The sequence below is a fragment of the Pseudorca crassidens genome, chromosome 10 (assembly GCF_039906515.1).
Source record: "Pseudorca crassidens isolate mPseCra1 chromosome 10, mPseCra1.hap1, whole genome shotgun sequence".
In the NCBI taxonomy this organism is placed as follows: Eukaryota; Metazoa; Chordata; class Mammalia; order Artiodactyla; family Delphinidae; genus Pseudorca; species Pseudorca crassidens.
In genome coordinates this window covers 58,795,788-58,823,236 of record NC_090305.1, presented here as the reverse complement: position 1 = coordinate 58,823,236, position 27,449 = coordinate 58,795,788, and the positions used below count along the sequence as shown (strand labels likewise).

Sequence of the window (27,449 nt, the reverse complement as noted above, 5' to 3'; positions counted from 1 at the left end):
CTCCACCTGCCGACACGCAGCGCGCTGACGTCACCGCGCCGGGCACGCCCCGCCTCGGCCCCGCCTCCAGCCGCCATTTCAAGTGTGGCTGGATGAGCAGCGAGCAAGTAAGAAGCCCGAGGAGGAGGAAGTTGACAATAGAAGGGAAGAAATGCTTTGAAAGGAGTTCAACAAGGGCATCGGAAAGCCAGAGAAGAGCCTAAAGTAGCAGAAGCGGTAGCCACACTGAGTATGGCAACCAAACGGCGGCTTAGTGGAGGGGGAGGAGCCACTTCTGGCGGCGGGGGCACGTTGCCGTCTCTGCTGTCGCATTCATTGGCTTATTTGAGAAGGAATCAGAAAGGCAATAGGTGAGTGTGGACGTCAGTCATAAATTAGTCCCGCCAGCAGGCGCTCTGAGCGCCGTGTTCCGACAGGGCTCCAGTCCTTCAAGGTGGCGGTTATGCCTCTTGCTTTGCACAGTTCTCCCAAGAGACGTCGCGGTGTAACCGTCACACCCTCGAGACGTGCAAACGGCTCCGCAGGGTGTGGAGAAACCCGAGGGAGCAGCTGGGTGGGGTGGACAACTGCCAAGTGGGATAAAAGGCCTTCGGCCACGAGACAGGGGAACCGGAAGCTCGCTCCGTGACGACACTTTCTCTAGGCGGAAGTTCTATCTGCAGCGCCCGTCGCGGCCTTCTCAGTAACCTTAATGGTTAGGGTGTTCTGTCCATACTCAATTTTGGGTCTGGAGCTTAAATGAGCACCTGTCTTGGGGCCTCAGAAGGTTGGAGTTTTTCCCCAGAGGCGGCTGGGGCCATTAAACAAGTGAGGTTTGGCCCAGGAGATTTGAGGTCGTTTCAGAGGCTTTGACTTTTGTGTGACCTCATTGAACTTGAGTTTTCACAGGTTGACCACTTAACGGCCGTTGGAGAAATTAACGAGGTGAAATTGAACATACTTGGTAAAATGGAATAAAGAGTACTGACGTGGATTGGCCTAGGTGTGAAGCTCTTCTCAGTTGGATGTCTTTTAGACCAGTAGTAGTCCTTACGAAAGAGAACTTCACCCAGGCCATGCCAGGCACTGGAAGCCCTGTGCAGGAAATCCACTGACTACAAAACCAAAGCAGTGGGACTTCCCTGCTGGCATGGTGGTTAAGAATCTGCCTACCAATGCAGGGGACATGGGTTCAATCCCTGGTTCGGGAAGATCCCACGTGCCGCGGAGCAACTGAGCCCATGCTCCACAACTGATGAGCCTGCGCTCTAGAGCCCGCAAGCCACAACTCCTGAGCCTGTGTGCCACAACTACGGAAGCCCACGCACCTAGAGCCCATGCTCCGCAACAAGAGAAGCCACCACAATGAGAAGCCCGTGCACTGTAACGAGGAGTAGCCCTTGCTCGCCACAACTAGAGAGAGCCCGTGCACAGCAACAAAGACCCAACACAGCCAAAAATAAATAAATAAAATAAATTTATGAAAAAAACAAAAGCAGTCGGGCTTCCCTGGTGGCGCAGTGATTGAGAGTCCGCCTGCTGATGCAGGGACACGGGTTCGTGCCCTGGTCCAGGAAGATCCCACATGCTTGCATACCGCAAAAAAAAAAAAAAAAACAAAACAAAAGCAGTCAACTAGGAGCTGCAGCAATGAAGCTGTTAGCGCGTTTCCACCTGCTTGGTGGAATTGGAGAATGTTTCATGGAGGAGGAGACCCTGCACAGTTAACATGTTATCAACAGGTGGAAATTGAGAGGCTAGACTATTCCAGTCACAGCAAAGGTGCCAGAGTTCCCAAGTTTGGAAGCATAGCACAGGCCTTGCTATAGAGATTGGTTTCAGCTGTTAACTACTGATACCTTCTTTACTGCCACGTGTTGCCTTTTTCTTTTTGCAGGGAGAAGAGGGATGGGGATCAAATCTATCAGAGAGGAGCTAACGCTGATGGTAAGGATTAGAGATGTCAAGGTTTGTACCAATAGAAAGATCCATAAACCGGAAATTCTTAAGCTGGATTTATTGGCCTGTGTGGACCATGAACAACCTTCAGAAAGTTTGTGGTGTTTTTACTCCTTTGAAATTGTGTGCAGAATAGTATGTACTTCAGGGAGAAATCTGGCCACCTTCCTCCTTTCTCTCTTCTTCTTCCCCAGTGAAAGGAGCTACTGACCTAATAATGAAAATTCACGATGTTAATTGACCCACATTCTTGGTGGTCAGGGCCACTATACATTCGTTGATGGGTTCTTTTCTACTTCCTCCAATGCACAAAGCTTGATGGTTTAGTTGAGCCAGAACCTGCTCTGCAGATCTGGTCATTTTATTTCCCCTGTCTCCTGGGCTTTCTCCATGTGGCTGATGGTCATGAAGGTCCCATGTTTTTAATGAGCAAAGAATTGGTGGCTGTTTGAGACCAGAAGCCGAAACCTCAATTTCTTTCTCAGCTTATGGAGTATCTTCCATGTGATAGCACTGTCATAAACACTGGGTGTACAGTGGTAAACAAAGTAACTTAGTTCCTGTTTTCATGGAGCTATAGCCTAATAGAGGAAGAGTAAACAACTCAGCAAATACATAGATGAGGAATTATGTTACAAAGCATCAAGCAGGAAAAGGCGAGTATACTGTGACGGACAGTAGTTAGGGAGTTTGGAGAAAACCTTTATGAGAAAACTGCGAGGGAGCCAGCCATGCAAAGTGTGTTCTAAACAGGTTACAACGGGGTTTTAGGCACTTTCGAAGCTATTGAAGTAATAATTTCATTCCTCTTAGGCCGCTGGTCCTTGTATATGGCTCCCTCAGTAATCTTTTGGGGGATGGGGGAAAAGGGGGTTAAGGTGATTCTGAACCCTTGCCCTAATACCAAAATTTAACCAAATCTTACCTAGGTTTCTTGAAAGTATGACATACTTTCCTGAAGAGTGGGACCTTGTTTTTCCTCACATTTTCAAAGGAGTCCTTGTCTTCTTTTGGGTTCCTCCCAAAGCCAGACTCAGAAAAGATTTGGATGCAAATAGTTTATTTAGGAGGTGACCTCAAGAGGCATTCTGAAGGAGTGGTGAGGAGAGACAGGAAAGGAAGGAAAGTCATTCAAGGGTATATTAATGAGGGGAGACCGTGGCTATTTGAGAAACTGGAACGCACCTTGGAATTGCCCCACCAACAGGCAAGGAAGCTGAGGTATTTGCCCACCAACTCCTTTTCCTCTTTATTGTTAATGCTCCTGCACTTCCGCCCGGCTCAGTGCTGGGAAAAGCATGCTCCTGAAGTCAGAGAATGCACTCAAGCAAGAGACACAGACAGTCCTCCTCACGTACTAGAACTCTCTGAAACCAAACGTCAGAGAAGGCCCAAAGGATATGTACGGGTATAGACAGCATCTACTACAGTGTGTAAACCCAGAAGTTGAGAATCATTGTCTGGGCTGAAAAGCTGGGAGGGAAAGTATATTCATGCTTCCTCTTTCTCTGTTGCCTTTAAGCAACTTACCTGCATTGTGTTTTGCTTTTAGCACCTGCAGGGTAGAGGAAAAAGGACTGATTTCAAGACTAATGATGTGTTGAAGTGATAATTACAGCTTTAATTCAAGTTTTATAGGCTCCATTAAAGAAAGAGAGTTGAAGTCTATAAATTAATATGTACCTTTTGTGAGAAACCTGAATATAAAGAAAAGCACAAGTTTATGTCTCTGTCCTAAGCTGATTTTCTCAGCAGTTCCACATCAGCACCAGGACCAACTGTAAACTGCTGGAATCTGTCTCCCCCCCGCCACCCCCTTCTCTCCAGTATCACACGTCATATGTAGTATAAAGTCATCTCTTGTGAGAAGGGATAACACCCATTCCTCACATAGGTGTGCTTCCCGCCTATATGCCTAGAATGGTCCCTGTACAGGCACGTATTCAGGCATGGTGTTGATTAAAAATCGATGGAGTTTGCGAGTAGAGAAGACATGCACAAGCTAGGAGTCTGGAGCCTGGGGAGAAGCTGACATCTTGGCAAACCCAGGGAATGAATGTCCAAGGTGACAGGGGCTCAGAGCCTGTAAGAAATAGGTAGATGAGAGGTTATTGTAGGAAAAGAAAAATCAGTCCATGCAGAAAGTAGAGTCTCAGCATCAAGCTGGGTTCTGGGCCAGAGAGTAGCTTCAGGTTCTCTCAGGCTGGCACCATGCCAACTTGATGATCTCAAGTTGAATTGAGCAAAAGATGGGAAATACCTGACTGAGGTGGAGCAGGTGCCTAGGTGCCTGCTACTTTTCAAACACTGTCTCTTAAAGGTTTAATATGTCTAGAAACCTCCTTCGTTAGGATGTTTATTGTAACATTATTGTAATAGGGGAAAACTGGAAACAACCTTGGATAAAGATGTCCATTGATAGAGGATTGGTAATTGCTTGTATATATTATGTAGAACATCTCAGGATAAATAAGAAATTTGTGTGTTAATGCTAGCTGAAGTAACAACCCAAAACTAAACTAAACTGGCTGATTTAACCCAAAAGCTTATTTCTCACACACATATAGTCCAATACATATGTCCTTGGTCCCTTTCCTCCAAGCAGAGAATTAGATTTTGGCTCCTTCCATCTTGTGGCACCACCATCTTCTAGGATCTCCTTAGAGTCTTCTGCTGGACCCTCTGCATTCAGCCAGCTGGTTAGCTGAGAGGGAGAACACTACAAAAGCTGGCCAACACTGGAAGTTGTGTTTGTTACTTCTTCCCAGGTTGTGTTGGTCAGAACTGAAGTCAAGGAAACTGGGACATGGCTTCTTCTGTGTCCAGGAAGAAGAAACGGGATTAGTCAACATCTAGGCGATCTCTGCCACAATTGGTAAATTTGGTTGCGGCCAGGCCAGAGCTACTGACTTATTGAGGAAGAGGAGTAGGAGGGATATACTCTTTTGTACATTTTGGACTTTATAAATCCAAATATTACCTGTTCAAAAAAAATTAATTTAAGAAGGGGAGACCGGTGAAATTCTGGTTCATCTGTGCTGTGAAATATTACATAGCAGTTAGAATGAAGTAGATCTGTACATACTGGAATGGAATGATCTGTAATTAAGGTAAACAAGCAAGTTATAGATAAATTTCTGCATTGACTTAGTTTGGACTACTATAACAAATTACCATAGACTGGGTTGCTTAAAACAAATATTTTTTCTCACAGTTCTGGGGCATGGGAAGTCAAAGATCAGGATGCTGGCAGATCTGATGTCTAGTGAAGGCCTGCGTCCTGATTTAAAGACAGCCATCTCCTGATTGTATTCTTATATGGCAGAGGGCAGGAGCAAGCTCTCATGTCTCTGCTTATAAAGGCACTAATCCCATTCCTGAAGGTGCCACCCTCATGACCTATTTACCTCCCAAAGGCCCCACTTCCTAATATTATCACATTGATGGCTAGGATTTCAACATATGAATTTGGGAGAGACACAAACATTCAACCTATAACATATATGTATATAAATATATGGAATAAGGTCTGGGAGATGGGTGGAGGTGCGATACACATTTGCTTTTTGTGTACTGTTTGAACTATAAGGAGAAAATATTCCAATATTGTGTAACACTAACAATGTAAATTCTCTAAAGAAATTCATTAAGATCAATTTCACAAAAATATTTTGGAGGCCCATAAACCCCAGCTTCATTAATAAAGATAATGTAAATTAAAACTAAAATGAGATTCCATTTCACTCTCACCAGATAGGCAAAATTTTAAAGCCAGAAAATACTAAGATGAAGAGCAACAGAAACTCTCATCCTCTGCTAGTTGGAATGTCAATTGCTGTGACCTCTTTGGAAAAAGCAGGTTGTTATTATGTAGTAAAATAGAACCTGTGCTTCCCCTATAGCCCAGCAATTCCACTCCTAAGTATATATATATTAATAACCTCTTGTACATGTGTTCCAAGTAATATACACAAGAACATCTATATCAGCATGTTTTGTAATAGCTAAATAAATAAAGGAAAGCACCCAAATAGAATGTAAAGATAATTATACAGTGGATACTTTATGTGGAAAGGTACTTATGCAGCTACATAAAATGACTAAATCTCAGAACAATGATGATAGCAACAAAGTAACAGAAGAATACTTACAAGTGTGACTGTAAGTGTACATGACTTCCCTCAGGGTTGGAACAATCTCACAAAAAGCATTCCAAGTAGGGAGGAGGGGAGAACTCACCGTCAGCTGAACCTGGCAGAGCCAGTAAGACTTGGATGGGTGGAGCAGAAGAAAAGTGGCATTCCTGGAAGGAGGAAAGGCCTGAACAAAGGCAGGCACAGTGAAACCAGGTTAAACAGAGTGTTGGACATTCTCTCACAAAAAGGGAATTCACAAAAAGGTCAGAAGTAGGCACAATTGAATAAGAAGGGCAAGGAAACAACAATCAGTTTGGTGATTAACTCTAGGGGAAAGGAAAGGGATGCAACCAGGATAGGGCACACAGAAGACTTCCAAGATTCAGGTAGTGTGCTATTTCTTTTTTTTTTTTTAATATATTTTTGGCTGCCTTGGGTCTTTGTTGCTGCACATGGGCTTTCTCTAGTTGCAGTGAGCAGGCTTCTCATTGTGGTGGCTTCTCGTTGCAGAGCACGGGCTCTAGGAGCACGGGCTGCAGTAGTTGTGGTATGTGGGCTTCAGTAGTTGTGGTTTGTGGGCTCTAGAGTGCAGGCTCAGTAGTTGTGGCACACAGGGCTTAGTTGCTCAGCGTCATGTGGGATCTTCCGAGACCAGGGCTCGAACCCATGTCGCCTGAATTGGCAGGCGGATTCTTAACCACTGTGCCACCAGGGAAGTCCGAGTGTGCTATTTCTTAACCTGGTGATGAGTACACAAGTGCTCAACTATTCCTATATGTTTATGTGTTCTTTTAAGGTATATTTCATAATTTTAAGTTTGGTTTGTCATGGCTCGGGCAGTAATAATATTTATGGTACCCCGCAGTCTGCCCATCCCTTCTTTCAAGCTGAGGGAACGTCCAACACTCTCTTCAACCTGGTTTCATTTTGTCTGCCTTTTTTCAGGCCTTTCCTCCTTCCAGGAATGCCACTTTTCTTCTCCACCTGTCCAAGTCTTACTGGCTCTGCCAGGTTCAGCTGATGGTCAGCCCTCCCCTCCTTCCTACTTGGAATGCTTTTTCTGAGATTGTTCCAGCCCTGAGGGAAGTCATGTATACATACTACCTCACCCAGACCATTTCCGGGCACTTAACCTGTGCTGCCAGGTAACCATAGTCTTCTCTTTTTGTGAGTATTCTGTATTTCATATTGGGTTGTGGATCACCCATGAGGGGTGGCAGATATCCTATCAGTCAGTAGGAAGTAAAAGACTTTCTTGGAGTTTTGGGTTTGGTGGTGTTGGTTATTTGCCCACCTTAAGCCGTGCCAGCATGATGACAGTCTAGAAATGTATAAAGAGCTGCATTTCTCTCCTTTTTAGGAAAATTTGCAAGAATGTATATACCATTCAATTCTCAGCCTTAGGCAGGAGTATCAGAATCTCCGAGGCACAGCAGTAGTTTATAAAAACATTCAAAAATGCAGGTATCTCTCACTAACTAAACTCAGGAACTGAATACTCACATTTATCTTCTGATAACTTGGTGTACCTCACTCTCTGAACTCAGGAACTGGATAGATTCAGACAGCATGGAATTTAATGCCTAGGTTCATTAAATTAATATAAATTCAGATAAAAAGCCCAATAAAATCTTCATAGCAACAATTAGATTTAACTGTGCTAAGGGATATAAATAGGTACCTCATGCAGTCAGTAAAATAGCCTTGTGAGGTTTTTATGCCAGTTTTACAGCTGAGGAAACAAACTCAGAAAGGTTAAGAAACTTTCCTCCAGAAGTTCCTGGAAATGCTTAGCACAGCACCTGGCTTGTAAGCGCTCGGTAACTGATAGCTGTTACTTATTAGTTGGTGGGACTAGAGTAAGAAAGCATTAGGGAGGTGGAGGTTGAGCAACAGTGTGTCTGACTCAAGTCCGCTTGCTCAGGAAAAACCGGTTTCAGCCGCCATCTGCATGATGTCATTCACACCATACCACTGCTGCATCGTTGCTGCCCATAGCACTGCCTAATTTCTTTCTTTCTTTCTTTCTTTTTTTTTTTTTTTTTTTGGCTGCATTGGGTCTTTGTTGCTGCGCACAGGCTTTCTCTAGTTGCGGCGAGCAGGGGCTATTCTTCATTGTGGTGCGTGGGCTTCTCATTGTGGTGGCTTCTCTTGGTGCGGAGCACGGTTTCTAGGCTGGAGGACTTCAGTAGTTGTGGCATGCAGGCTCAGGAGTTGTGGCTCACAGGCTCTAGAGCACAGGCTCAATAGTTGTGGTGCATGGGCTTAGTTGCTCCACAGCATGTGGGATCTTCCCAGACCAGGGATTGAACCCATGTTCCCTGATTAGCAGGTGGATTCTTAACCACTGTGCCACCAGGGAAGTCCCAGCACTGTCTAATTTCTTATTGCAGTGTCTGGGGAAGGAAATGAAGGCTTTCTCTTTGATTCTCAGTGGATTGTAAAACCTTGTTTGCCTTTAGCACCCAACCTGAATGAGTGAATTTGGGGTTCAGGTGTACCAAAATTAGAGACGCCCCTGCCTGACTGGACATTGAGTTGGAAGTATCAGGACATCGAGAAATGTGGACAAAAGTTCCCTATCAATTGCAGTGCGCCTACATTTATGAACTCTTCTCCAGGTGCATAGCTGTGAGCAGTCTGCCTAAAGATGGGATTGTCTTCCATCATCCAAAGAGACCTGGGCCCTGGAACTGATGTTACTTCCCTGGTGAATGGCAGTGGACCGTGACAGAGGGAGGGCTCTCCATGACCGTAGAGCAGAGTCTTAGGCTCCGTCCACCCCATCCAGCACACAGAAGGTGTTATCCTACCGTTATCAGATTCTTCTGCTTCAGTCTTGTGGGGGGCGGGTAACTTGTTCTCACTTAGTTTTAACTCACCCAAATCCTAGAGAGAAAATAATTAATTTTAAAGATTTGGTAGCTTTGTGGTAACTATTATAGAATAGTCGGTGCTGTATTGGGTCTTCTTATGCACTTGACAAGCCTTGGGACACAGACTGAAAGCAGGAAAACAAAGAGGAACTAACTCCATATTGCACAAGCACCAAGGTTGTCATCAGAAAGTAAAGCTGTTGCGTCTGGAGAAAACCTTTCTCAATATGGAGTTGGGTAATTTCACCTGTTAACGTATGTACACATGGTGTGTATAGTGTGTTATTAACACTTCACCTGGCAGGGAGACCCAGGAAGGAAGCAAGTTTGGAGTGCCAAGGACCCCTTGGAAGGTCCTGGTGAAGCATGTAAGTATGCATTGGCACCCACAAACATGGCATACTTCGATATTAAGTAACCAGGCTGTAGAAAATGTATGGCCAGGAGATGAGTGTGCCCACAAACTGCCTGGGGAAAGGAATGTATCTTTGGACCACAACCCCTCGATGTAGAAAGGGTAGAGAAGGAATTGGCACGGTGAAAATTTAGAGAAGTGGGCAGACCCAAGGGCAGCAGAGTAGAACCTACAACTGGGATGCTGGCACAAAGCACCCCAGCGAAGGGTCTTAGTTTTTCAACAGAGATAAAATTCGAGGGATGGATTATTAATACAATTGTCCTTGGAAGGGCCCCAATTCACAGTTATCCTGCAGCCCTTTTATCAAAACCCATGCCTTACTCACTCAGATCATGATGTTCCTTGCATACTGTAGAGATGAAACCTCATCTACCCATAATGTCCAGACCATGAGGGGAAAAAAGTAAGAGGAAATAAAAGTAGCACTACCTGCAGGTGTGTAAACAGGAAAAACAGAAGAGGGAAAGCAAGCAGTGCAGGCATGCTCCAGGATCCTTTTTTCCCCCTATTCATTCTCCCCAACCCATCCAAATCTTGACTAGGGGAAACTGTAGAAGCATCCAAGACAGATAGGGAAATATGAAGAACTCAGAACATCAGAGGCTTGTGGGCTGCTTCCCCACGTATGGCTTGGGGCAGACTGCAGGCTGGCTTGCATCATGTCCAATATACTGTAGGAACAATAATGTAGCAGTGATGGAGGGCAGAGTCTAGGCCAGTGAACACCAGGATACCATACCCAGTTCCTCACAGCCTATACTTGGTCTGCAGGAGGTCAAAAGCTTCCCTGTGTCCTATCAGAGCATGCGGAAGTGCTGTAGAGGCTTGTGTAGAGAGTTGAAATGAAAAGGCCTGCAGAGGTGGGCTTTATGGCAGAAGGCAAATGGTTGGGACCATGGACTTCAGCTCTGAGGGCTGGCATCACACTCCAGAGGCCAGATGAGGTCCACTGCATCTCAGCAGGTAATTATAGGAACTCAGGAATCATGCCAGGTATTTCATGGCAGAACTAGAAGACAGTATAAGGACCTGCTCACAATGATCCATGGCAACGCTTTCCTTCTACCGTGAGGTCATATTTGAGCCTCTCCCTTCCCACACCCCCAGACCTTCTTGACAAGGTGAGGGGGGGAGGGAAAGAGACCTGAGAAGCAGCATTAAGAGAGACCAGGTTACTCTGAAAGACACTGTGTGAACCAGATAATTTAATATTTACCGGCAAGCTCGAATCTCCCTTTCCTGCCCAGCAGGATGGGGGCTTATAGGAAAGATTAGATTACAGAAAACAAGCTACATTGTCTTTGCACCTCTGAGTTACAGGGTGAGTTAGTGTGCATCCCTGCTCTAACCTTTTTTGTGCTTTATAGGGCAAGCATATGAAGTGTCCAGTTAAAGCCAGCCCTTTGGCTGCCACCCTCACAGCTAGTGGGGGCAGGAAATGAGAGCCTTTGTACAGAAGCAGATCATGGGCCCAGTGTTCATCTGCAAAGTGGGCGGGACCCACAGCAGACCAAGGAGGAGACCATCAGCGGACATGGTGGGACTGTGGTTGGATGAGCACTGCAGGGGGCTTGCAACAAACCTGTTTTGTCACTTAGGGCCTCTTGGTTGCCAGTGACAGAAAACCCAAACTGCATTAAGAATGCTAGCATTCCTCTGTAACAATAGCCAAAGTCGAAATTTATTTTTCTCATACATAAAAGTCTGAGTGTAAGCAGTTTTGGGCTGATAGTTCAACCCAATAATCAAGGTCCCAGGCCCTTCCCATGCTGTGTCTGCCATCCTCAACATTGAGCTTCTAGCTCCCACCACTGCACTGCTGCACCCACATTGCTGCAGCGTGAAGTGGGTAGGGAAAGTAGAGGACACACAATTTTGTTAAGGTCATGAATTAAAAGTTGCATATAGGGACTTCCCTGGTGGTCCAGTGGGTAAGACTCCATGCTCGCAATGTAGGGGGCCTGGATTCAATCCCTGGGAACTAGATCCCACATGCATGCCGCAACTAAGAAGTCCGCATGCCACAACTAAAGATCCCGCAACTAAGACCCAGCACAGCCAAAGAAAATAAAAAATAAATATTAAAATAAAAAAGTTGCATAAATCTCTTTTTTAAAAATTTATTTTATTGAAGTATAGTTGATTTTCTTTTTTTTTTTTTTTTGGCCACACCATGCATCATGTGGGATTTTAGTTCCCTGACCAGGGATCGAACCTGTGCCCCCTGCATTGAGAGAGCAATCTTAATCACTGGACCGCCAGGGAAGTCCCTATAGTTGATTTTCAATGTTGTGTTAGTTTCTGGTGTATGGCAAAGTGATTCAGTTATATATATATATATATATATATATATATATATATATATATATATATATATATATATATATACACACATACATACACACACATATTCTTTTCCATTATGGTTTATTACAGGATATTGAATATAATTCCCTGTGCTATACAGTAGGTCCTTGTTGTTTATTCATTCTATATATAGTAGTTTGCATCTGCTAACCCCAAACTCCCAACCACAAGTCTGTTCTCTATATCCGTGAGTCTGTTTCTGTTTTGTAGATTCATTTGTGTCATATTTTAGATTCCACATATAAGTGATGTCATATGATATTTGTCTTTCTCTTTCTGACTTACTTCACTTACTATGATCTGTTGGTCCATCCATGTTGCTGCAAATGGCATTATTTCATTCTTTTTTATGGCTGAGTAGTATTCTATTGTCTATGTGTACCACATCTTGTTTATCCATTCCTCTGTCAGTGGACATTTAGGTTGGTTCCATGTCTTGGCTATTGTGAATAGTGCTGCTATGAACTTTGGAGTACATGTGTCTTTTTGAATTATTGTTTTGTCCAGGCATATATCACTTTCTCTTACATCCTATTGCCTGTAGCTTAATCACCTAGCCAGACCTAAGGTCTCATTTAGCTGTTGCCACAAAAATGCTGTGTAACAACCACAAAATATCAGTGGTAGACAACAGTAAGCATCTATTTCTTGTTCACATGTCTTCAGATCAGCCGATGTTTGGCTGGTCTATGTTGGACTCAGCTGGTCTTGGCTTCAGGCTGCAGCTTGGGTTCAAATCTGTTCCATGTATCTCTCATCCTCTTGCTAACAGCAAGCTGCCCAGGGCCTGTGTTTCTCATGGTGATGAGTTTCATGGTAATGGCAGCATACATAGGCCTTTGCAAGTCATGTATATGGGTTAAGAGCTATGTAAAGAAGGTGGCCTTAGAGCAAGGTTGTGACATTGCACAGATCTGAGCCCTTTCACTTTTACACTTACCTATCCAGGGTCAGAATGGCAAAATGAAGGCCTTAGCCCACCCAACTGCAGAAGCACATTTAAAGCCTTTGCTTGGATCATGTCTGCGAACATCCCATTGGCCAACACAAGTTATACCCAAGCCTAATGTCAGTGGGATAGGAAGTATACCCCTCCCATGAAGGGAGGAGAGGAGGGATGGAACAAATGTCTTACGAACAATAGTCTACCAACCTTAACTACACAGAACTCTGGGAAAGCATGGTGGCCATATGTGCAATTAAAACTCTGGAGTTCTGTTCCTAAAGAAATAAAGAGAAGCTAGATTCTGGGGACAGTCTCTGCTACAATATGTATCAGTCAGGAGTCAGTTTCCACTTCCAATTTAATGAAACCATGGTTGTATTCCCCTACGGAAGCATCCTTCCTTTTGGCGCTAGGACTTTCAAACCCACTGAGCTCAAGGTTGCAGAGATGGGAAGCACAAAAATTCCTCTGTGTTTCATGTGGTGTAAAAGTGAGGAGGGTTACCACATTCTTTACCCCTTGTTTCCCAAAGCTCTGCATTTTGGTTATGGGGGAGATGGCACTGTATACTGGCTGCTGACTTATGGCTTTTAAACTGAGACTTAACCAGGCCAATCCACTGTTCTACCTAACTGGGTCTTTCTGGATGGTAGGGCATGTGGTGAGACCAGGAATTCTGAGTGTGGTGCCACTGTCACACTTCATTTGCCATAGAATGTGTCCCTAAGATAGGAGCAGTGCCATGTGAGATATCACGGCAGTGGATAAGGTATTTTGCAGGTCCACAAACTAGTGGTGGTGGCAGAAATCCTGCAGGCAGGGGAGGCAAATCCACACCCATGATATGTGTCTATTCCTACAAATAACCTTTCCCCAACATGTTGAAAGGTGTCCAAGAACCAGGTGTCTGGCTGGTCCCCCTGGAAATGGTGCCATTTATGGGTTTAATACAGTTTCTGAATAAACATTTTGGACATTCAACAGCATTGCTTAGGGAAATGCCTAGCAGTAATGCCTATGTTACAGAAGAAGAACAGTTACTAATCAATGACCTCAGCTTTCAGACTTCCCTGGTGGTGCAGTGGTCAAGAGTCTGCCTGCCAATTGCAGGGGACGTGGGTTCGAGCCCTGGTCCCGGAAGATCCCACATGCCGCAGAGCAGCTAAGCCCATGTGCCTAGAGCCCATGCTCTGCAACAAGGGAAGCCACCACAATGAGAAGCCAGTGCCCTGCAACGAAGAGTAGACCCCGCTCGCCGCAACTAGAGAAAGCCCGCACGCAGCAACAAAGACCCAATGCAGCCAAAAAATAAAATTAATTAATTAATTGAAGAAAAGAATGACCTCAGCTTTCATCTTAAGAAATAGAAAAAAAAAAAGTAATTTGAACTCAAATAGCAGAAAAGAAATAATAAAGACCAGAGTGGAAATCAGTAAAATAGTAAACAAAAAACCGTAGAGAAAATCAGTGAAACCAAAAATTGATTCTATGAGAAAAATCTATATAATTTTTAAACCTCTAGTCAGACTGATAAAGAAAAAAGGAGAGGGCTTCCCTGGTAGTGCAGTGGTTAAGAATCCGCCTGCCAATGCAGGGGACACGGGTTTGAGCCCTAGTGCAGGAAGATCCCACATGCCACGGAGCAACTAAGCCCGCGCACCACAACTACTGAGCCTGCGCTCTAGAGCCCGCGAGCCACAATTACTGAGGCCCACATGCCACAACTACTGAAGCCCACTGCAATGAGAAGCCTGCATACCGCAGCAAAGAGTAGCCCCGGCTAGCTGCAACTAAAGAAAACCCATCTGCAGCAACAAAGACCCACCGCAGCCAAAAATAAATTAATTAATTTTTAAGATAAAAGGAGAGAAGACACAGATAGCAATAAGAGGTGATATCACTACAGTTTTTTGCAGATACTGAAAGGGTAATATGTGAACAACTTAATGCCAATAAACTTAACAACTTAGATAAATTTATTGAAAAACATGAACTGTCAAAGCTCATTTAAGAAGTAGAAAATAAAGAAGTAGATAATCAGCATAGAGTTATATCTATTAAAATTTTGAATTTGTAGATAAAATCTATCCCACAAAGAAAATGGTGGCAGTAGCCAGATTAGCTTGGTGAGGACAAGTCTTGTTGAGCCTATACACAGTCTTTTACCCTGTCACCATGGCCACTTTGTAAAGGGTCTATTGACCAAGCACTAGAGAATCTAAGGAAGAGGCCATCTGATGTCCACAGGTTGGGTCCTGTTATCCTTCCGATTATTGAGTCTCAGCTACAACAGATGCCCTTGAATGATTTACACTCTACGTGTTGCAAGAAGTCCATCTTTCCCCTAGACCTCCTTGTCACCAATCTTCTAATTTTGTTCTTTCTAAATTCCTGACCAGCTGACTATCCTATTAGTGAGTCAAGTTAGCTCTGTACCGTAGTTAGGTCTGCAGCAGAGTACTGCCCACTGGAGAATATCCCTTCATTGCTGGCTTTTGGAGCCACTCCAGAGTCAGCTGTGATGCAGCAGTTACCCACTTCTTGCTGGTTCCAGCACGTGTGTAGATTCATCTGTAAAAGAAGCCTGTGGGTTTTTTTCCTCCACTAACTTATATGTGTTCCCCTTGAGGGCATAGGTAGAATATTGAAGGAGATATAATCAGGCAGTGGCATTGGATACAAGAGGAGTACAGTAGTTCACTGTGCCTTTGGACCTGCCCAGTATATACCATTACCATTTCACAATGGCAGGCTGATATGCCTCTCCAATTTTATGGTTCAGTGAACCAGGTAGTACCCAGTTCATGATAAGTACTTTGAGTTGATTGAATCTCCTCATGTCTTGCCCTCCACCTGTGCTTTATCCTATACCACCGCCAGTGATAATTTGCTTATTTGTGATGACACTGCATGCTGTGGATGGCCAGGGTCCCATTCCCCCCCACCAAGGAGGTTATATGTGCCTTCCTCATATACATGAGCAACTCAATTCTGGAATCCCATTTTAAGGCCTCTCCTGATACCAGTTATGGTACCAGTCAGGTCCCAAAGGGAAATATAAAGGGCACACTCAAAGTAGATAATTTGAGGAGAGTTTAATAAAGGAGCTGTTTGCAAAGGCATGGGCTGGGCATAGGGAAACCAAAAGGAATGTGCAGTAGTCCAGTTTTGGCAAGGGGAGGAGATGTGGAGGAGAAAACAGATAATATCTATCTAGAACACAATCCAAACTAGTTTAAACAAACAGAATATTCTGGCTCACATATCTGAAGAGTCAAGCTGTAAGTCTTAGAGCAGGGGCTCAAATGAGGTCATCATTATCTGGTTTTTCCTGCATTCACAGGCTTCATATACAGGCAGGATCTCCTATCATGCTCCAAAAAGGCTTCAGAACTTACAGCCTTTTTCATTCAAGCACAGTAGGATCTATCAAAGGATTCACTGGTTCTCGTTGACTCTGGTTAGATCACTTGGCATGCCTGAAGCAGTCGTGGTGCTCAGCATCAAGGAGAGGTGTTGCTTGGTGTAGATCTGTGTCTGCAGCTCGGGCTGAGGAAAATCAGGGCGTGGAGCCTGGATGAGGAGAAGCAGTATTGATGCTGGGTAGCAAAAATACCATGTACCCTGTGTCTCTTCTCCCAGATATATGGGGCAGAGCTTTTCTATCTTTCGTACCTATGAATCACCTGGGGATCCCATTAAAGTGCAGAATTTGATGAATTAGGCCTGCAGTGGGGCCTGAGATTCCTTATTTCTAACAGATGATGTTGTTGCTCCCAGTCCAGGGACCACATTTTGAGTAGCAAGATTCTATGGCTGCATAGTCGAATGTGGTAGCCACTGGTCCCATGTGGCTGTTGAGCACTGGAAATGTGGTTAGTCAAAATTGAGATGTGCTGTAAGTGTAAAGTACACCCTGCATTTTGAAGACTTAATATGAAAAAAACTAAAATGTCATCAATAGTTTTTATATAGATTACATGTTGAAATGATATTTTAGATATATTGGGTTAAATAAATATTAAAATTAATGTCACCTGTTTCATTTTATTTTTTTAACATGGCTACTAGAAAATGTAAAAATACATACGTGGGGGCTTCCCTGGTGGCGCAGTGGTGAGAGTCCGCCTGCCGATGCAGGGGATGCGGGTTCGTGCCCCGGTCTGGGAAGATCCCACATGCCACGGAGCGGCTGGGCCCGTGAGCCATGGCCGCTGAGCCTGCGCGTCCGGAGCCTGTGCTCCGCAACGGGAGAGGCCACAACAGTGAGAGGCCCGCGTACCACACACAAAAAAAACAAAAAACAAAAAACATACGTGGCTCACATAGTTCTGTTGGATAATACTGCGTTATCCAACTCTTGAAGGAAGTAACTCTTGAAGTAGATAAAGCTGGTGTTCTTAAACCATTTTCACTTATGATACTCAATCAGAAGAGCGAATAAAGCAGAGACCTTATGAGAATTACCCTCATGGGTCCTTGGAGTTGGTGCACCCTCAGGACCTCATGACCTCGGGTTAGGTAATTGCAGGTTGAATTGATGCATAAGTGCTTTGGACAGGGGATAATGCTTGAGGGCATTATGGTAAGTGAAATAAGTCAGACAGAGAAAGACAAATAATGTATGATCTCACTTATATGTGGAATCTAAATAAACAAAAAACCAAACTCATAGAAAAAGAGATCAGATTGTGGTTACCAGAGGCGAATGTTGTGGGGAGGGGGAATTGAAGTAAGGTGGTTAAAATGTACAAACTTCCAGTTATAAGACAAACAGGTATTGGAGATGTAACATGCAACCTGATGACTATAGTTAACAATGGTGTGTGATATACAGAAAAGTTGGTGAGAGTGTATCCTAAGAGTTCTCATCACAAGGAAAAAATCTCTTTTTTTAAAAAATCTTTTTAATTTATTTTTATTTTTGGCTGCATTGGGTCTTCGTTGCTGCTCGTGGGCTTTCTCTAGTTGTGGTGAGGGGGGCTACTCTTCGTTTCGGTGCATGGGCTTCTCACCACGGTGCCTTCTCTTGTTGCGGAGCATGGGCTCTAGGCACGCAGGCTTCAGTAGTTGTGGCACGCCGGCTCAGTAGTTGTGGCTTGCGGGCTCTAGAGCGCAGGCTCAGTAGTTGTGGCTCACAGGCTTAGTTGCTCCACCCGCATGTGGGATCTTCCCAGACCAGGGATCGAACCCGTGTCCCTTGCATTGGCAGGCAGATTCTTAACCACTGTGCCACTAGGGAAGTCCCATTTCTCTCTCTTTTAACCTATATGAGATGATGGATGTTAACTAAACTTGTGGTAATCATTTCACAATATATGTAGGTCAGGTTGTACACCTTGAACTTACATAGTGCTGTATGTCAGTTATATCTCAATAAAACTGGGGTAAAAACAAGATGGAAAATTAAGTTTTAGTCATTGCATAAGCACCCAGGGGCTTTTGTTTTTACTTCTTGTTTTCTTTTTTTTTTTTTTGCGGTACGCGGGCCTCTCACAGTTGTGGCCTCTCCCGCTGCAGAGCACAGGCTCTGGACGCGCAGGCTCAGCAGCCACGGCTCACGGGCCCAGCCGCTCCGTGGCATGTGGGATCTTCCCGGACCGGGGCACGAACCCGTGTCCCCTGCATCGGCAGGCGGACTCTCAACCACTGCACCACCAGGGAAGCCCTTTACTTCCTTTTTATGTTAAATTTTTAAAAAACTTTTTATCTTGAGATAATTATAGATTCACAAAAACTTGCAAGAATAGTACAGAGAAGTTTCTGAACCTTTCACACAATTTCCCCCAATGGATACATCTTATGTAACTATAGTACAGTATCAAAACCAGGAACTTGACATTGGTACAATGTACAGTTCTTTGCCAGTTTATTACGTGCAGGTCCTGTGTAACCACCACTACAATCAAGATACAGAACTACTACCACACCTTAAAGAGCTCCCTCAGCTACCTCTTTATAGAACATCCATCCCCTTTCTCCACCAACCATCCCTGACAACCACTAATTTATTCTCCATCTCATCCATTTCGAGTAGAATTTCATTTTGATTTATTTCTAGTTTTTGGAGAGTGTCTCTTTGTGCGGATATTTAGGTACGACATTGTGTATACGTAACTTATCTCAGTTCTACTTGTGTTGACATTACTAGTTTCAGTGAGGGGTAGAAACCTTTCTTCTCTTTAAGTCCCTTTACTCTCCCGTTTATAACTGTCTTAAATATTTTCTCTGTATAAATTGAGAACTGCATCAGACGATGCATGAGTACTCAGGACAGGGGACGATGGACTGGACCTGGTAGGCTTTGATCTTTTTAGGAAAGAGGAAATAGAAGGGACCACAGGGTCCCTCCTCCCAGCCAGCAGTCACTTCATTTCTCCCTTTTGTTTGTGCAGTTGCTTGAAGTAGAAATTACCACAGTGCTCATCAACTTTTCTAATCTATCCTGCATACAACCACTAACCTTTTGCTTAAACCTTCAGGTATAATTTAGAAAACTCAAGAGAAGGAAAACATATTATTAAATTATTTTCACTCTTTTGTTCTTCCTTCTTGATATTCCAAGATTGCTTTTCCAATCATTTATTTTTTGCTTCAAAAACTTCTACTAGCTATTTTTTAAGGGGTGGGGGTTGCTGTTGACAAATTGTCTCAGTTTTTCTTCGTCTGAGAATGTCTTGATTTCCTCTTCATTCCCGATTTTCTCTGCGTATAGGATTTTTAGTTGACAGTTCTTTTCTTTCAGCACTTGGAAGATGTTGTGCCACTTCCTTCTGACTTCCGTGGTTTCTGATGAGAAACTTGACTTCATTCAAACTTGTTTTTCCATTATAGGGAAGTTGTCATTTCTCTCTGGCTACTTTCAAGATTTTTCTTTGCCTTTAGTTTTCAGAAGTTTGACTATGATGAATATTGACATGGATTTCTTTGGGTTATCCTGTTTGGGATTTTATCAGCTTCTTGAATCTATAGGTTTATGTCTGCCATATTTGGAAAATTTTTAGCCATATTTATTTGAATATTTTTTAAGCTCCACCTTCTTCCTCCTCTACTTTTGAGACTCCAATGACATAAATATTAGATCTTTTCTTATAGTCCCACAAATTCCTGAGACTCTGTTAATTTTTTTTCAGTCTATTCTCTCTCTATTGTTCAGATTGGGTGATTTCTATTATTCTTTCTTCAAGTTCATTTTACTATAGAACTCATCTAGTGACATTTTTCAGTGGGTTTTTTTTTTCAGTTTTAAAATTTCAGTTTAGTTCTTCTTCATCTGTTTTGTTTCTTTGCTGAGACTCTTCATTTGTTTGCAGTATGTCTGTAATTGCTCATTGAAGCATTTTTATACTGGCTGCTTTAAAATCCTTGTCAGATAATTTCCACATCACTGTCATTTTGGTGTTAGCATCTATTGGTTATCTTTTCTTGCTCAAGTTGAGATTTTCCTGGTTCTCAGTATAAAGAGTGATTTTCAGTCCTGGACATTTTGAGTGTTATGTTATGAGACTCTGGATCCTATTTAAATCTTCTGTTTTAGCAGGCTCTCACTGATGCTGTCAGATAGAGGTCAAAGTTCAGGTTCCCCACTCAGCCGCTGTTGACATCCTGGGAAGGGGGTGTAGAGTGGGTGCCTAATTACTGCTGGGCCAGTGTGGGAGTTCAGGCTGCCCACTGATCCTCTGCTGAGACCACCCTGGCTGGGAGGGGAAGGATGCCTTGTTTTTGCCACACTCGTGGCTTCTACTGACAGGATGGAGGAGCACATTGCTTCTGGCAATGGCGACAGCCCTGACTCTCCACTAAGCCTTCTGACAGCACCCTGCAAGTAGGAGTAGAAGCCTGGGGTCCCCGTTTATCTTGACTGGCAGAGTATAGGGAGTATTATAATTTTTTTTCTGTGGTTTGACTGGAGTAGAGTAGACTGGAGTAGTCTAAAAGTTTTCTTTCTTGTTACTCTGCCCCTTCCTAGTCCTTTGGCTAGAAAGAGCAGGGTTTCTTTTTTTTTTCATCTGTGCCCATTTGTTTCTGGGTTGCTAGCTTCTCCAGTACTCAGTCTGAGATATCTGAGGCAAAAAGAAAACCATCGGAATCATTGCCATGTCTTTCTATGGGTCCCAAGGCTGCTAGTCAGACTATCAGATTATCTCCTTCTCCACCCTTCAGGGTCTTCTTATTTTATATATATACATATTTTATATGTATATAAATATCTATATGTATATATATGGCCCAGGGGTTTTTTTTTAGGTGTACTTAACAGAGGGATTGAGGAGACGTGTTTATTCCATATTGTCCTGGAACCACAAGTCCCCAGGGACTTTTAGACCATTTCTTCTGCCTCACCTGGTGAACAGCAGCCAGTGAGGACAGTGTTCACCTGAATTGATGGTGAGCTCCCTCCTCACCCACCTCCCTACCAGCCCAGTGGCCCTGCCTGTTTTTCTGTGATTCTGAGTTTGCCTTCTGGAATTTGAAATCATTCCAGCCTGTTTCGAGCAGGCATTTTCCAGTTTTCTACCACTTGCTAGTTCCCAGCCCCACCACTCAGAATTCTCCATCAACCAGAGGCCCACAGAGGCTGCTCCTGCACTGTTGCGGGCCAGAACTCTATTCGTGTCTCTCAGGCTGGAGTGCACGGTCCCCTTTGCTACAGAGCGAGGCTTGCAATGCAGCTGCCGAGGAGCCATGGCGCTTCCCCGTTTTTCCAGGGTCAGTGGTCTGGTCCTTCTGACTCAAATGCCATGCAGTTTGTGAGAGTCCCTTTTAAGTTTAAGTTAAAGGAAAATATTTTGAGTCGAAGAAAATATTTTTGGAATACTTTTATTAAGACTCAAAATTAATGAATGATTTAAAAAAAAAACAGTGATCCAAGGTGAGATTTTCAGATGTCTGGGAATATATTATCCAAATTTTCTTCCACTTCCCCATGAGATAGGAAACAATTATTTTCATTTCAGTCATTCCTAATGAATGATTTTAAGATACCTACCTTAGGGAGATGCAGCAAGAGAGACATTTGTCCAAGTGGAGTTAACAACAATGTTTGCACTTTTTAACTTAAAATACTTTTTTATATTTTGAAAAATTTTAGATACACAAGAACAGAGAGAAGAAATGTACCTTCAATTTAATAACTAATATATGGTCATATTTGCTTCATATAGTCTTTGTTATTGTTTTCTCTCTTAATTATTTAAAGGAAATCCCAGACATCATTCATTTCATACCATGTACTTCAGAATTAGTTTCTAACAAATTGAACATTTTCTTTATGTAACCACAATGCTATTGTCACATCTAAAAAAATAGTGATAATTCTTTCACGTCATCTAATACCCAAATTTCCACAGTTGTCTCAAGAATGTCTTTTTTTTAGTGGTAAAATACACGTAACATAAAATTTACCATAGTAACCAGTTTTTAAGTATACAGTTCAGTATATTGATTATTTTTGTTTTTTGGGGGGAAAAAAAGTTCATTTAATGAGCTCCAGGGAACACTCAGTCTGCTGCCATACTAACTCATGAATTACAATGGATTGTTGGTAAGCAAGACAAGAAAACAGGGAACAAACAAAACAAACAAAATCAAGACATTGTTCCTTACTGAACTCTTCTCAAATTAGATCAAGGAGTTATGGTTAAATGCCACAGCTGTAAATCATTTCTGCTCCTGGAGAGGTTAGAAAGGGCTTATAATATTTACCCTTTTTTTTCAGACAGAATTTAGGTCTGAGCAAAACATTTTGTGTCCTCCAACCTCAAAGTTTATTGGGGATGGAAGTCCAAATTTGCTATCACATGCCATAAAAAGAATCTCATGAGCAGAGGGTCAAACTAATTTTGGAATATATGAATTATGCCCAGTGTTACTTTAAATAGAATTTTTTTCTGAGATATACATTTTAAAGTAATAACTAGAATTATGACTTATAACATTATACCAGAACATATAAGATTTTTAGAAATTTCATGTAATGTCTGAAACATTTATGTTAACATATTTCCATACAAATAACCCAAAGAAAGTTTAGTATTAGTTGTTTGTTTGTTTGTTGTTTTATACTGCAGGTTCTTATTAGTCATCAGTTTTATACACATCAGTGTATACATGTCAATCCCAATCACCCAATTCAGCACACCACCATCCCCACCCCACCGAAAATAGATGTTAAACTAAAATATATAAATTTTTGACTGATCTATATGACTCTGGGTTCTGAAACTTCTACATGTCACATGCGTGATACATAACACACAGTGTCAGCCCCAGGAGAGCAAAAACACTCCAATGAAGCAAGCCAAAGAAACAAGTTTCAAACAAGGTAAAGTGATGTGTAGACCAGGATTTTTCAATTCTTTCCTGTCATGCTGAAGCTTCCCGCTCCTGAATAACAACACATGTTTCCCTTGCCCTAGACACCCAAGAGCATGTCTCTTTTGGGCATAAGAATCTCTAGAGTTACATATGTGTAGTAAAGAGTGGACCTAGGGCTTCCCTGGCGGCGCAGTGGTTGAGAGTCCACCTGCCGATGCAGGGGACATGGGTTCATGCCCCAGTCCGGGAAGATCCCACATGCCACGGAGCGGCTAGGCCTGTGAGCCATGGCCGCTGAGCCTGCGCCTCCGGAGCCTGTGCTCCGCAACGGGAAAAAGAGTGGACCCAGCTGGCATACTCACAATGACCAAATTGTGTTGATCGTACTTTAAACCAATACGTCGCTCCACGATGAAGTTGCAATAAATGATATATTTGCTTTCTAGACATGAATGAGATGCCTTACTGGATATACTCCAGGAAGGCCAGAGAAACTGGAATAATTTACTGGTGAATTTCTTTCAGGATAGCCCATGATTTATCTAGAATATAATCTTTACATATCTGGATCCTTCAAATTAGACCAAAGGGAATATCTGGGCTGCAAGCCTCAATTAGAAGTGTGGTATGCTGCTATGCTGCCAACTGGTGCTCCCTGACCTGTATCTTCTGAGACCAGAACCCAGTGTGGTGGATGACCAATTCATGCGTTGAACAAAAGAAGACCTCCTACAGGGCAGTGTATGTGTCATTACAGGTATGGCACTTAGGGCGAAGTACCATAAGGACTACAAGAAAACAAACAAACAAAAGTAACACATGAAGCATATAGGATAAGGAGGCACCACAGTCCAGAGCACAAGCCACTACCATCTGTATACCCTGAAGAACAGTGGAAAGTTTAAATGTTGTTTTATCAAATTTCGAAAAAGAAGTGAAGAAAGAACCTATCTGCCAGGAAGGGACATCGTGGGGTGCAGCATCCAGTCGGGTCAGGCTCTGCATCCCCTGCTCAGAAACCTTCGCCGCCTAGCTCATGGTGATGCTGGCAGCTGAGCAGCCCTGGAGAAGGTGCTTCAGTCTCCAGGCCTCGCAGAGAAGCTGGGGAGGTCCCCGGAGGAGGCTGGCCACACCCTGGCAAGCTCTGGGGGCTTCTGCACTCAGCTCTGAGCAGCGTCTGGCCTCTGGGCCACTTGCGGGGGAAGGGCTGGCCGATACATACACAGGGCTCAAGGTTAGGAAGCCGATACCATCCAGTCACCTCCCACTTCCTTCCCCAAAGGAGAGGGAGGTGAAGGTCCAAGAAGAGCCCCAAAGAGGCATGGCAAAGATGGAGGATCACACAGAGACCAAAGGAGAGGACGATTGGAAGAGGGGCCACCGTAGCAATCGGGATATACCATTGACATCTAGGCCCCAGGAGACCAGTGGAGTCCTCACTTGCCTCAAGTGCGATCCTGAGCCAGTGGACCTCCTTCCCGAGCACCCAGAAGACAACTTGAGTGAGAACGCCCAGATGTCTCCAATGAGCTCCTCCTCAGAAAGCCATGTCATCTGCTCAGATGGAGATCCTGGAGATGTCCTGTCTCCTTGGAAGCCTGAGTCCCATGCCATGGTGTTCTCTGCCCCAACCGCATGCTGCTCCCTGCTGCTGGAGAGGCTAAAAAAAGAAGTGCTGGGTGAAGACCACTGGCCCAAATCACTAGGCTCACTGATGTCTGGAAAGGAGCTGCAGCGTGAAAAATCTTCAGACATCCCATCAAGAAGCTCCTCTTCCCTGGTGTCTACCAGCAGTAGGCCCTGCAAGCAGAAGATTCCCCTGCTGCTTTTTCTGCTGCTGCCGGGACTGAGGTCGCCCCTGCCGCTGACAAGGGATCGAGGTGAATGGCCCCCTCCTCCTAAGCTTCCGTGCTTAGCTGCTGCCAAAAACCCAGGCACCTTTGTTAACATAGTTAAGTCTCTCTCTCAGAACTAGCCTATTCAGCACCAGGTTCCTTAGCGCACCCGACGCACTTACACAGCATTTAAGAGCTTTCCACAACTGGAAGGTCATATCTTTATTTCTTATCGCAGGAACACAACTTCTGTAAACTTTATTTCTGTCAGAACCTGTCTCGCCAAGCCATGACTGGAAGAATCTCTGGATACAGATAAGGGGCAGAGGGTCCTCAGGAGCGGCGTCCAGTCTACCCCGCGGAGGCGGTCGGCGTTGAAGTCCAGCAGGCCCTTCCGCAGGGAAGCGCACACGGCGGGCAAAGGCACCAAATCCTGCAGTGCGCACAGGTCCTCACAGCGCCAGAAGAAGTCGGCCGCGCTGTCGCGGCGCAGCTTCACCGAGTGATCATGGCCCGAGCGTGGCCTCGGGGACGCTGGCTGCAGATACGATGCCCACACCCGCCTGGGGGCCACGGCTCGCCTCCCGGCCCCTCGGGCGCCCATCGCCCGGCGGCTGCGGCCCCGCAGCCTGCTCAGAACCGGCGTCGCACCAGAAGACGCAGGGCCACAGGCCCCAGCTGGGCCGGCCCCTCCATGCTGCGCTCCGGCGCGGCCTCCCACCCGCAACGCCGGCCGTTGGCGCCGACCTCATCGGCCTCCGCGGCGCGGGCCAGTATATTGATTTTTGTGTTTTTGGTCACAATTTTGTACAGCCATCTCCAGAACACTTCATGGTGCAAAACTGAAACTCTGTACCCGTTAAACAACTATTTTTTCCGAATAAAATTTGAAATTGCCTTTTTAAAAAATTGAAGTGTAGTTAATTTACAATGTTGTGTTAGTTTCAAGTATAGCAGAGTGATTCAGTTTTATGTGTGAGTGTATGCATATATTCTTTTTCATATTCTTTAAACAACTCTTCATTCTCTCCTTCGCTCAGGCCCTGGAAACCACCATTCTATTTTCTATCTCTAAGAATTTGGCTGTTCTAGATACCTTATGTAGGTGGAATTATATAGCATTTGTCTTTTTGCAACTGGCTTATTTCACTTAGCATAATCCTCAAGGTTCATCCATATTGTAGCATGTGTCAGAATTTCATTCCTTTTAAGGATGAATACTATTCTATGTATATACCACATTTTGTTTATTCATTCATCTGTCAAGGGATACTTGGGTTGCTTACCCATTTTGGCTATTGTGAGTAATGCTGCTATGAATATGGGTGTAGAAATATCTCTTTGATATTTGCACCCTGCTTTCAGTTCTTTTGGGTTTCCACACAGAAGTGGAATTGCTGGATCATATGGTATTTCTATTTTTAATTTTTTGGGAAATTGCCATACCACAGCAAATGTACCATTTGGGTTTTTTGCTTTGTTTTGTGTTTTTTGGCCACATAGTGTGGCATGCGGGATCTTAGTTCCCCGACCAGGGATTGAACCGGTGCCCCTACTTTGGAAGCACAGAGTCTTAACCACTGGACCGCCAAGGAAGTCCCAGTTTTCTGGGGCTTTTGGTAGTAGCCGTCCTAATGGGTATGAGATGGTATCTCATTGTGGTTTTGATTTGCATTTCCCTAATGATTAGTGATATTGAGCATCTTTTCATGTACTTTTTAGTCATCTGTATATCTTCTTTGGAGAGATGTCTATTAAAGTCCCTTGCTCTTTTTTTTTTTTTTAGTATTTATTTATTTGGCTGCATTGGGTCTTAATTGCAGCACACGGGATCTTTTTTTTTTTTTTAGTTGCGGCATGTGAAATCTGTTTTTTTTTAGTTGCAGCCTGCGAACTCTTAGTTGCGACATGTGGGATCTAGTTCCCTGACCAGGGATTGAACCCGGGCCCCCTGCATTGGGAACATGGAGTCTTAGCCACTGGACCACCAGGGAAGTCCCCCTTGCCCATTTTTTAATTGGGTTGTTTATTTTTTTGTTGCTCTCACATATTTTGTATATTGACCTCTACTGGATATATGACCCCAAAATATCTTTTTATAATTGATGTGTTTTAACCAGGATACAGCAAAGTCACACTATATTCGTATATTTTATTGTCTAATCTGGAGGAAATCCCTGTCCCTGTTTCTTTCCCTTGCCCTTGACTTGTGGCAGAATCCAAGTCCATTGTCACATAGATTTGTAATTTTGTGTTTTACCTTTGCTGCTGCCCTCCAAAATTTCCTGCTTTTGCCTTGGATAATTTCATCAGTGAATTTTCCCTTTAGGAAAGAGAATTTCTCTATCAAAAGTTCCTAGGGGACTAAAACAAAAATGAGAAGAGGAAGCTTTCTCAGTATCTGGGAACTTACCTATGGGGAGGTGGGCACTGGAGGAAGGTGAGAGGGGTGTGAGGATTAGATGGGGTTGAGCTGAGCGCTTTCAGGTCACCATCTTGACCTGAAAGAACAGGGGCTTTGCCCATGACGTGACTGGTGTTGCCCAGAGAGCCCTCTCCATGACCAGGAGCAGACCCAAAGACTGTCCCCCCAGCCATGGGGGCACAAGGCAGATC

At 44.0% G+C, this 27,449-nt stretch overlaps 1 long non-coding RNA gene across 1 annotated transcript; it reads left to right on the top strand.

Annotated features, from left to right (window-relative positions):
- The first annotated feature begins 93 nt into the window (after positions 1–93).
- On the top strand, positions 94–26,516 carry LOC137232247 (uncharacterized). Its single transcript, XR_010946923.1, has 3 exons — positions 94–350; positions 1,877–1,926; positions 25,072–26,516. It is a non-coding gene; the product is annotated as an uncharacterized lncRNA (long non-coding RNA).
- The last annotated feature ends 933 nt before the right edge of the window (positions 26,517–27,449 follow it).